General features: G+C 36.0%; 1 protein-coding gene across 2 annotated transcripts in view; it reads right to left on the bottom strand.

Moving 5' to 3' along the window:
* The window catches only part of SUPT3H (SPT3 homolog, SAGA and STAGA complex component), a 548,315-nt gene that overhangs the window by 311,722 nt on the left and 223,836 nt on the right, over nucleotides 1–12,757 (bottom strand). The gene's annotated exons all lie outside the window — the stretch shown is intronic.

Here is a 12,757-nt window from a genome sequence, read left to right as displayed (position 1 = left end):
AAAAAAAAAAAAAAAAAAAAAAAAAAAAGAAATAAGACCCATCTATGACAAATGTACAGCCAATATTATACTGAACAGGGAAATTGGAAAGAATTATCCGTGAGAAACGGAACAAGACAAGGATGCCCACTTTCATCACTTCTATTCAACATAGTGCTGGAAGTCCTAGCCAGAGCAATCAGACAAAACAGAAAGAAATAAGGGGCATCTGAATTGGTAAAGAGGAAGTCAAACTCTCACTGTTCATTGACAATATGATCATATACCTAGAAAACCCTAAAGACTCATCCAAAAAGCTCCTAGATTTGATAAATGAATTCACTAGTTTCAGGATACAAAATGAATGTACACAAATCAGTAGCACTGCTATACACTAACAACAACCAAGCTGAGAATCAAATCAAGAACTCAAACACTTTGACAACAGCTGCAAAATAAATAAAATACTTAGGAATATACCTAACCAAGGAGGTGAAAGATCTCTACAAGGAAAACTACAAAACACTGCTGAAATAAAATCACCAATGACACAAACAAATAGAAATACATCCCATGCTCATGGATGGGGAGAATTCACATTGTGAACATGAGCATACTGCCAAAAGCAATCTACAAATTCAATGCAATTCTCATCAAACTACCATCATTTTTCACAGATCTAGAAAAAAAATCCTAAAATTCATAGGGGACCAAATAAAGATCCCACATAGCCAAAACAAGACTAAGCAAAAAGAACAAATCTGGAGGCATATTACCTGACTTCAAATTATACTACAAAGCTATAGTTACCAAAACAGCATGGTACTGGTATAAAAATAGGCATATAGAGCAATAGAACAGAATAGAGAACTCAAAAATAAAGCCAAATATTTAGAGCCAACTGATCTTCGACAACGCAAACAAAAACATAAAGTGGAGAAAAGACACCTTATTCAACAAATGATGCTGGGATAATTGGGAAGCTACATGTAGAAGAATGAAGCTGGATCTTCATCTTTCACCTTATACAAAAAATCGACTCAAGATGGATCAAAGACTTAAGTCTAGGACCAGAAACATAAGGATTCTAGAAAACAACATTAGACAAACTCTTCTAGACATTGGCTTAGGCAAAGAGTTAATGACCAAAAACCCGAAAGCAAATGCAATAAAAATAAAGATAAGTAGACGGGACTTAATTAAACCAAAAAGTTTCTATACAGCAAAAGAAATAATCAGCAAACAACCCACAGAGTAGAAGAAAATATTCACAAACTATGCATCCAACAAAGGACTAATATCCAGAATCTACAATGAACTGACAAAAATCAGCAAGAAAAAATACAAACAATCCCATCAAAAAGTGGGCAAAGGACATGAATAGACAATTCCCAAAAGAAGATGTGCAAATGACCAACAAACATATGAAAAAATGCTCAACATCACTAATGATCAGGGAAATGCAAATCAAAACCACAATGAGATACCACCTCACTCCTGTAAGAATGGTCATAATATAAAAAATCAAAAAATAATAGATGTTAGAGTGGATGTGGTAAAAAGGGAACACTTTTACACTGCTGGTGGGAACGTAAACTAGCACAACCACTATGGAAAACAGTGTGGAGATTCCTTAAAGAACTACAAGTAGCACCATCATTTGATCCAGGAATCCCACTCGTGGGTATCTACCCAGAGAATAATAAGTAATTAAATGAAAAAGACACTTGCACACATATGTTTATAGCAGCACAATTCGCAGTTGCAACAATATGGAACCAGCCTAAATGCCCATCAATCAATGAGTGGATAAAGAAAATATATGTATATACTAAATGGAATATATAAATGGAAACCTAAATATCATATGTTCTCACTTATAAGTGGGAGCTGTACTATGAGGACACAAAGGCACAATAATGGACTTTGGGGACTCAGGAAGAAGGGATGGAGGCGGGTAAGGGATAAAAGAGTATACACTGGGTACAGTATATGCTGCATGGGTGATGGTGCACCAAAATCTCAGAAATCACCACTAAAGAACTTATCCATGTAACCAAAAACCACCGGTTCCCCAAAAACTATTGAAATAAAAATAAAATAAATACTTTCTTACTCCCCTTTAATAGCTAAACATATTAAGTGCATAATATATGTAGCAATAATACAAATACAATCAATGCCTAATAATCACTACAAAAGGTGGTTGGCCTTATAAAGCATCAAAACTGGGTGAAGTAGATTAGCCTTGATTTCCTTTAATCACTAACTCACACCTGAATCTGGTAAGATTTTCTTTATTCAATTGAGAAGAAACATCACATCAGAAGTAGGAGAGAATGATATAAGCAAAGATGCTCTAGAGCAATGATAGGAAAAAAGTCCTTGAAACTTAATGCAAGTTATAGGAAAAAAGTCCTTGCAACTTAAGGGCAGGTCATTAGTTCATAATAATTAAGAACAACAAGAATAGGTAACATCTATTATTTACCATATGCCACCTAAAATTCTAGACACTTTACCAGTAACAGTTTATTTACTCATTATAGTAAGTTGATGAAACAAATACTATTATTATTCTCATTTACCAGGTAAAGAAACTATGGCACTGAGAGGTTTAGTAAATTGCTGACCTTCATCAAATGAATAAGTAGGTGAGCAAGAAATCTAACCAAGGAGTCTTCAGTCTAGCTTCACAGACTGTGCTCTTGACCACTAGATTATATTGTCGAGATACTTAAAATACATTGTCCTCTTTTCAGCAAAAAAGAAAAAGAAATATGAAATTAAACAATGAATGATAAAAGCTGAACTAATTCATTAACTTGAACTTAGGTGTTCAATTTTTAAACATTTTGACCTACATTTTCTTCATTGTTCTTTCCTTCCTTCATTCATTTCCCTAATACTTATTGGACATCTAGTATATGCTAGACCCAAGAGACAGTAATACAAAATCTCTGAACACAAAGAACTTAGACTTCAGTGAGGCCATAAATGTGAAAAATATTATTATACAGTGTAATTGTTGTTGTGGGAGAGAGATACATGAAGGAAGGATATAAGGGACCTTACCAGACAGATATGATCCAGACATCTCCAACAGCACAGACAAGAATTAGATCATCTAGGATGGCTTCAGTGCCTGGTGTCATAGGAAGAGGTGGCTGGTAGGTGTGGAGAAAATTCTAGCAAGGAAATAGCCTGATCCCTGTCACTTTGGCAGTGGTACAGAGGATGAATGAATTGGGGGAAGATAAAGGCAAATCTTAGTGCTAGAAACAGGAAAGGGGCAGAGGACAGAAGAATTTGATTATATTATGGTAATACTAAAGATGAAAGATTAAGACAATGAATGTAAGGGAAAGAAGAAAGATAATGAAATAGTGTCAGTTAGCTAGCTGTTAAATAACTGTACTATTTTAATAAATAAATTGATGATTACAGAAAAAATTAAGCAATAAGAACATGCTAACTTTCTATCATGTATTTTTATCATGTACCCATGGGTAAAGCAAAGCATCACTGCTGGTAGCAACTAACTGAATTACACACATAGACTTAAATTATCTACAAAATACTAAATCTATATATAAAACATCTATGTCTAACTCAAGAAGTAAAATTACAAAACATACATTTTAATTTCTCCAGATGGAATGATTTCTAAATAGGAGTTATAGAAAATTCCTTCCTTTTAACAAACATATACCATATTCTATTTTAAACTTGTATGTAGACTTTCATTTAATCCTCCTCAAACTCCTATGAGGTCAATACTACTATTCCTATGTTACACATGAGAAAATCAAGGCTCTGAGAGGTTAAGTAATGTGCCAAAGCTAACTAGATGGTATAATCAGTTCTGCTGTAATACTTATTCTGAAAATGCAAATTTGTCCCAATCCAACTGATACATCAGGGAACAATTTGAGCATAACTCAGATTTCATTTTGCTTATGAGTGACTTCATCCATAAGAAACATAAGGTGAATACAGAAAACTGAACCAACTGAACTAAGTCATACACGAGTACACCAAAAGCACACACTCAGACATTAACCAGCTATCTCAGTTCACGATGTGAGTTGTGACTGATACCTATTCAGATCTGGTACTACAGCTTTCCTTCTGACTTCAGATAATCCTCTTTCCACCACTTCACAACTCATAAGCTGCAACCTTTTCCACTTCCACAAGGGAATTCAGGTATTTTTCAATATAAAGTGCCAAATATATTGCAGAATTTATTTATTATCTATTTAACACTTATGATCTTTTTTAAATGTGTCGCTGAGTTTTTGAGTATTGTGCCATAACCCCATTTTCCCATAAGTCCTGTGGTTTTCACTGTGTAATTCTGAAAAGCATGCTAACTTTTAGGAGCAAATATGTTGCATTTTGGCAGGACTGACTCTAAGTAGTGGAGTTATATTCAAGTTTGCTGATTTCAGTGCCCAGGCTTGTAAGTTATAGTATTTTCCCATCTTTATTTATGTAGTCATCCCAAACCTTTAGTACACAATATGTTTTTGGACATCTTAAATTTCCAGTTCTCTTTTGTGTGAACTATTGGGATTACTAAACATATTAGTATATAGTAGTTGTAACTTGAAAAATATTATAACACATACCTGTGACAAATATGCATTGGTATGAACAAACATTGCCTATACATAAGAATAACTCCGTCATGAGTTACAAATTATAAATACTGTCCAAAGTGGAAATGAAGTGTCACTGTCAATTTTCACTCCAATTATTGCCCATAAATGCCAACTTGTAGCTATCGATGACCTACTACAGTTGAAAGGAAAATCATAACCAAAAAAAATGACAAAATAAAGTTTAACGATTTAGGTTAAAAACTCTGCATAAGACTTTTAAATTCAGTTTCCACTATGTACAGTCTACAGTAGCAAGTTAATAATGGAAATGGAATCCTACTGGAGCTCAAGACTTTACAATTTTTCCATTAGTTAATTTACTTTACAAAATAGCATCACTGCCAAATCATTTGAGAGAAGATAAATTTGTCAGTTGCAAAAACCATTTAAAAATTATCTGTCCAAAGCTTGAGTAGAAGAAAAGCTGAAATCATGTAAAATCCATGTTTAGATAGACACACTTGAACTCACATCAATGTTTTTGAATGTAGTATAAACCAGGAATCAAAGTGAGACTATACTAAGGTAGTTGTTATCTGGTCAGTGCTAAGTAAAGTCTAAAAAATGTTAACAATCTGGACAAAAAACTTTAAAAATAATTCCAAATATCTCTATGTTTGGTATTATATAGCTAAAATATTAGCATATCTAAGTAAAATTTCCCATCCTTATTCAGACAGTGATACTGTGAATGATGGCTTCAGCACAGTGGTTCGGACACTGGCTGAATGTTATAATCATAGGAAAACTTTTTTAAAAAAGGTCCAAGCTACACACCAGGTAAAATGAATCTGAATATTTGAAATTGGGGCCCCAGCATCAATGTTTTTTTTTTTTTTAAGAGCTTCTCAGAATGGTTACAGAAAAGTACAACTAAGGTTGAGAACTGTTATTCTAAAATATTCATGATTTATTTAATGAAGCTAGCATTTTTTACTCATGATTCCAGGAGTCAGTCATAAATCAAAAGAACCAATTAGGATATATGAAAGTTATACATTTTCAATTCTAAAAGTTCAAAGTTTTATTTGTTCCTTTTTTTTACGAAAAACAGTAGCATTCAGATATAGCTTAACGTATGGGTCCCTAAAAATATTACTTGGGAAATTTTTGTCAAGTCTTAACTGAACATCAGTCAAACATAGATGGAAATGTCTGATGAAAAAATGACCATTGTTGGAAATTTCTGTTCTTGTAGAGCTAACATATGAAACAGATAAATATATAAATACTTAGAGTCTACTAAAACTCAGCTGAGTAGAAAGACAAAACATAAAATGAGACATTTTTCTCTAAACATTCAATATGGAATATAAACTAAATTCAGAATCAATATTGAATATAAAGTAAATTCAGCATGGGACACCATGCTCTGCTGGTTTTCTTCTATCACAATGGCAGCATTTTCTCAGTTTGTTTGGTTGGTTCTCTTTCTGTTCTTGAAATATTAACTTGTGCCTGAGGGCTTGATTCTCAGACCAACTTCTACTTCTACTTATCATCTGTATTCTGTCTTTTTTTCTTTTCTTTTTTTTTTTTTTTGAGATGGAGTCTCACTCTGTCACCCAGGCTGGAGTGCAGTGGCACAATCTTGGCTCATTGCAACCTCCACCTGCCAGGTTCAAGCAGTTCTCCTGCCTCAGCCTCCCAAGGAGCTGGGACTACAGGTGTGCGCCACCATGCCCAGCTAATTTTTTGTATTTTTAGTAGGGACGGGATTCACCACCCTGGGCAGGCTGTTCTCGAACTCCTGACCTCGTAATCCACCTGCCTCAGCCTCCCAAGGTACTGGGATTACAGGTATGAGCTACCGCACCCGGCCATCTTTATTCTGCTGTTTCAAAGAATTCAATGAGAGAAGTAACCAGAAAACAAAAAAGTTAACTTCTTGAAATCCAAAGAAAAAGATGTTTCATACAAACTTCTCCAACTATAGCCTTTACGGCTATTAACAAAACAAAGAATTTTTGAAAAATTTTGAAAAGAGAAAAGTGGGTATGCAGACACTAAACTAAATGAGTTCAAATTAAACTTTAAATAAATTTTAGTACTTATAAGTTAAGCTTTATTTTTTATCTAGTATTTTAATTCAGTGTTAAAAAACTATTCTAATTTACTAATTTCTAAAACACTATTCTAAATCCTCTGTAAAGCAAGTTTCGAAAAGATTGAAAGCCCATATACTACCACATATAGCATTCATATTGACAAAAGTATTTCAGATTATGTGTAACTAAGATTGCTCATATCAAATTGATATTCTTAGAAATGTTTAGCCATTTAAGATTATCGCACAGAGACTAGACTGTAATGAAGTGAAGCTGGGCAAAGAAATGCTTAAATCAGGCCCTTAGAAACAGAAGGTTAACTGTACTCACTTTAAAACAAGTTAAAAGTGTTTAGCCTTCCTCCAACACTGGGCATTAAATCCTACAGGTAATTATGACTTTAAAATGTAATTCTAATTCATAATTGTAACTGTTTTCTAAATCAAAGTATTTTTAAAATTAACATCAATTTATATCAAGTTTCTCTTTTCTAGGCAAATATTGTCTACCAATAGGCTAGCTAGTTAGCCCAGTGATAAAGGCCCTTAGCATTAGAACAGTTCACTCTTTCCTTTCTGAAATACTTCTTCATTTGGTTGCTGGGACACCATGATCCACTGGTTTTCTTCTATCTCAATGGCAGCATCTTCTCAGTTTCTTTGGTTGGTTCTCTTTCTGTTCTAGTAACATTAACTTATGCCTGAGGGCTCAATTCTCAGACCAACTTCTCTTCTATATCTATATATACTTTCTAGGTAATCTCATCTAGTCCCAAATCTTTAAAAACCATCTATAAACTAATTCCCAAACTTCTATGGTAACTCTTCCCCAGAATTCCAGACTCTCTGATCCCACTGCTAACTTAGTATCATAAACAGAACACATCTAAACTGAAAATCTTAATTTTCTTCTCCAAACGTAGTTCCTCACTATCTCATTGGCACCATCATTACCAATTCTTCAGCCCAAAGGCCTTAAAATCATCTCCAACATTTTGCTTTTTCTTGTGCACCACATCAGGTCTATTAGCAAATCTTGCCAGCTACCTTTAGAGTATTTATTTCCACAATGCAATCAATTTTCACATCTCCAACTGCTAATGCCTTAAGCTGAGCTACTAACCATCTCTAGCCTGGGCAATTCTAGTAGACATCTATCTGGTTGTCTGCTTTCACCTCTGTCCCAATTGATGTGTTTCCTCCACAAAGCAGCGAGAGTAATCCTTTTATTTTTATTTTTGAGACACAGTCTCATTCTCTCGCCCAGGCTGGAGTGCAGTGGTGCTATTTCAGCTCACTGCAACCTCTGCCTCCCGGGTTCAAGTGATTCTCGTGCCTCAGCCTCCCGAGTAGCTGGGACTACAGGTGTGCACCACCACGCCCAGCTAATTTTTGTATTTTTAGGAGAGACTGGTTTTCACCATGTTGGCCAGGCTGGTCTCAAACTCCTGACCTCAAGTGATCCACTCGCCTCAGCCTCCCAATGTGCTGGGATTACAGGCACGAGCCACTACGCCCAGCTCCTAGAGTAATCCTTTTAAATTGAATCGTATGCTCCCCTACTCAAAATCCTTTTTTTTTTTTTGAGACGGAGTCTTGCTCTGTCGCCCAGGCTGGACTACAGTGGCCGGATCTCAGCTCACTGCAAGCTCCGCCCCCCCGGGTTCACGCCATTATCCTGCCTCAGCCTCCCGAGTAGCTGGGACTACAGGCGCTCGCCACCTCGCCCGTCTAGTTTTTTTGTATTTTTTAGTAGAGACGGGGTTTCACCGTGTTAGCCAGGATGGTCTCGATCTCCTGACCTCGTGATCCGCCCGTTTCGGCCTCCCAAAGTGCTGGGATTACAGGCTTGAGCCACCGCGCCTGGCCTCAAAATCCTTTAAGTAAAAAAAATATATAGATAGATAGATATAGCTGATCTATCTATCTATCTATCTATCTATCTATCTATCTACCTATCTATCTATACACACACACATATACACACACACACACATTTAAATAAAATCAGAACTCCTGACCTCAAGGTCTGGCTTCTTTGCCCTCATCTATATATACCTTCTACCCTTACGAAACAGCCTTTGTGATGTTCCTCAAACACACCAAATACATTCCTACCCAAACGCCTTTACATTTGCTATTCTCTCACACAGGAAGGGCAATATAGCAACATCTGAGGCATTCTGGCATAATGGCATTCAGATCTTAGCTCAAATAACACCTTTCAGATTGGCCTTTTTTGGTCACCATATTGAAAATATCAGCTTCTATCACAATCCATCCCCTTATCCTGCTTTATTTTTCTTCCAAGGATTTACCACTATCAGACATAGTATCATGTATCTGTTTGATATCTACTTCTGCCAATAGAATGTAAGGTTCATGAAGACAGAACCTTCATCTTCTTCACTAGTGTGGTCCTAGCGAACAACACCTTAGGCATGATAGGCACACAATAACGTTTGATGAATGAATTAGTCCCTTAATAGGGACAATAGGAATTAATCCCTTAATAGGAACAATAGATAGACATCAGAATGTATGTCTCATGTTTGTGAAACAACTCTCAGTAATAAAGTAAAATTAATAAGGCAACAATGAAAAGAAACTGATGACTCAACCTGCAGAGGAACTATAATACATTAATAAAAATTAAATGAAAAATGACTGTGCATATTTGTGTTACCAAAGATAAGTCAAAAGATAATGTTGGCTGGGCACGGTGGTCCACACCTGTAAATCCCAACACTTTGGGAGGCCGAGGCTGATGGATCACTTGAGGTCAGGAGTTTGAGACTAGCCTGGCCAACATGGTGAAACCCCGTCTCTATCAAAAATACAAAAGTAGCCAGTAGTGGTGGCACATGCTTGTAGGTAGGAATTTGGGCAAGATAAAAAATCAGAGCTTAGGCTGGGCACGGTGGCTCACGCCTATAATCCCAGCACTTTGGGAGGCTGAGGTGGGCGGATCAGTTAAGGTCAGGAGTTCGAAACCAGCCTAACCAACATGGTGAAACCCCGTCTCTACTAAAAATACAAAAAAATTAGCCAGGAGAGCTGGTGCATGCCTGTAGACCCAGTTACTTGGGAGGCTGAGGCAGGAGAATCGCTTGAACCTGGGAGGCAGAGGTTCCAGTGAGCTGAGATCACGCTACTGCACTCCAGCCTGGGCAACAGAGCAAGACTCTGTCTCAAAAGAAAAAAAAAAAAAGAAAGAAAGAAAGAAAAAACAGCGCTTAGTCCTCCTATGTTAGAACTAATTTCAAACAAAAAAAAATCCCAAAGGTCAATCAATACTTTTGGTTTTGCCTACTTAGCTTAAAACACAAGTAGCTTGAAATCCATACAGTCAATTAATTCACATATACTTCACACCTACTATATAGGAAGGATTCTAGGAAGTGTTTGAAACAAAATGATTGGAGGATGATGCTTAGTCCATGTCTGTTCAATGAAGAAATGATTGAACAATTAAAAAAAAAAAAAAAAAGGGAAGAAGAAAACTTCCAAGAATGTCATCAGGGCTAAGAAAGATATCTTATGCCAATGTTGTGGCTCAGAAAATAACAGACCTCCTCCCAAGAATCTCATCAAATAATCAGGACCAATTAACCACTAGAGAAGAGAGGAGACTTCAGCCAGTAGTCACCATGCTCAAACAGACTTTTCATCTATTCTTTTGAGAATAGCTTCTAGAGATTACCTGAGGGAATTTATCTGCATAATAGGACAACCTTTGTTCACAGTGAAGTTGTGCTTTTTACCTTCCTGCTCCCTGACTCCAGTTCAGAGGGACTTAGTCCCAGACCATTGTTCTTTAGGCTCCTTCATTTCCCCTAAAAAATCATTTACTCCTACATACCGCCCTGCACCCCTCAACCCTATCCCCAGTGAGGAAGAATACGTAGCATCTAAACCTCATTGGGTTATTGGGTAATCATTCTCCTGTGATTCCCCTGTGTAATACCTGTTAAACAAATGTGTGTGACCTTTCCCCTATTAATCTACCTTTTGTCAGCTCATTTTCAGAGAACCTTCAGAGGGCAAAGGGGAAGCTCTCCCTTGGCCTCTATACCTACGAGCCTGATATATGGACAGTCAGTACATGACTTCCGTTGAGAAGGTAGTGTTTGATCTGCAATTTGGAGTGAAACTCTGGTCATCTTAGAAAGAAAAAAGTTAGATTTGAAAAAAATAGCACAACTAAATTAGTGTGAAACAAAAAATGCATCTTACCAGGCTCATTAGAATGTGATTAAGATGGCTCTAACTTCCTATTTCAAATATATATGTTGAACCATAAATATTCGCATATTAAGTAGACTTTGCTTCATAAGAAATTAATTGAGAAGGCTGTTTTCTAATGAAATGTCACGAAGTTCAAAGCTTTTACCACTCGCCACATAACAGCCAAGATGTCAAGAGGCAAGGAAAGTAACTTTTATTTGGAGAGCCAGCAAACCAAGAAAAGGGTGGACTAGTGTCCTAAAGAACCACCTTAAGTTAATATGAATTTTAGGCTCCTTTTATGTGGAGGAAAGGCAGATGAGGGAAGGGGCTGATGTGGGCAGCAGTGAGGGTCAAAGAAGACTGAAACGTGTTTGTCCTTGGTCAGTTCACAATGCTTCAACAAATCTTTAACACTATATTGTTACTTCTGTGTAGATCCTCCTTACCTCCTCAGGAGTTCCTTTCAAGGAAGGGACCATTATCATCCTTGCTTTAAACTATAAGCTAAATTCCTCCCATAGTTAGCTTGGCCTATGTACAAAGATAAGCAAAAGCAGCTAACCTAAAAGAGGACATGAAGGATAGGGAGTTAGGAACAAAAACGGAGTTAGTCATGCTAGGCCTCCTTTTCACTGTTACACAATTATAGATAAATAAGGGGAAAAGGACCAAGGGGCAAGACTGAGATTCCAGGGTCACTGTACTAAGGAAAACCCCCACATATTAGGGCAATGGAGTTAACATGAAGCTACTGTGAAGCATTCTGTTGAAGAAACCAGTAAAAGTTCACTTATATATAAATGATATATCTACCAATCTACCCCAAAATGGGCAAATTTCTATTTTTGAAATACACCTTACAGCAAATAATTCATGTAATGTTCAGATTCAAGGAGAAAAAAGCCAAACTCATTACCTCTATCTTAGAGTAAATAATACGTTTATAATTTCTCAACATGCCCCATCTATGTTCTAGGGGATTTAAAAAAGAAGAAAAAAAGGAAATTAGCTTGTCACACACACAAAAAAACCAGCCAATAGAATATTCTATGGCCAATAATTATGCTACCAAGCTACATGATGCTTAAAAACACAGCTCATTTTGCATATGGAAGTTGTTTCTCTCAGTGTCTGAGACTATCAGAAACAAAGAAACCCACATCCTAAGCCACAGAATACAGCCACCTGGTTTTATTCTTATCACAGGATGACAAAAATCCTTTCAGTCCCCTAAGGTCATGCAGATATCCTCAACATTTGTATAGTGTTTTTTAACTAACAAAACTGTTGCATCCTTCCTGAGTTCTAGAGTGGTCAAAAGATATAATGCAAACACTTCTTACGATAACCTTTGCTATCACATTTAAAGGCATAGGCTCAATGACTAACATAAATTTTAAAATGCTAGCTCCCTTTTCTGTTCTGATACTAATATAATAATATATATTTTCTGTTCTGATGCTAATATAATTTCAAGAAATTTCTGCAATTTTGTTTATAAAATCTGAAATCAGTGTCAGCTTTGCAGAGTTCATCTGTCAACCCAAAGAAATACAAACTTATGAGTATAACAAGAAACGAGCTTTTTAAAATGTTCCCATTCTATAATAGTAATTATAAATAAATGTGAGGAAATATATATTTTAAAACCCTTAATTTTCTCTTTATATATATTTTAGAATGATGAAGTTTTTGATTTTTTTATCAGAACACTTTTTACAATAAGTTCCAAAGCTAGTGTGAAATATTTGTTGACACACACTTAATGAAGTAATTCCATGATTTAATACCATAATTTTTATGGTTTTAGTAAAAAAAAAAAAAAAAAAAAAAA

Source organism: Rhinopithecus bieti, unplaced genomic scaffold, assembly GCF_001698545.2.
Source record: "Rhinopithecus bieti isolate Rb0 unplaced genomic scaffold, ASM169854v2 scaffold_9981, whole genome shotgun sequence".
Classification (NCBI taxonomy): Eukaryota; Metazoa; Chordata; class Mammalia; order Primates; family Cercopithecidae; genus Rhinopithecus; species Rhinopithecus bieti.
This window is presented reverse-complemented; position numbering and strand designations above follow the sequence as displayed.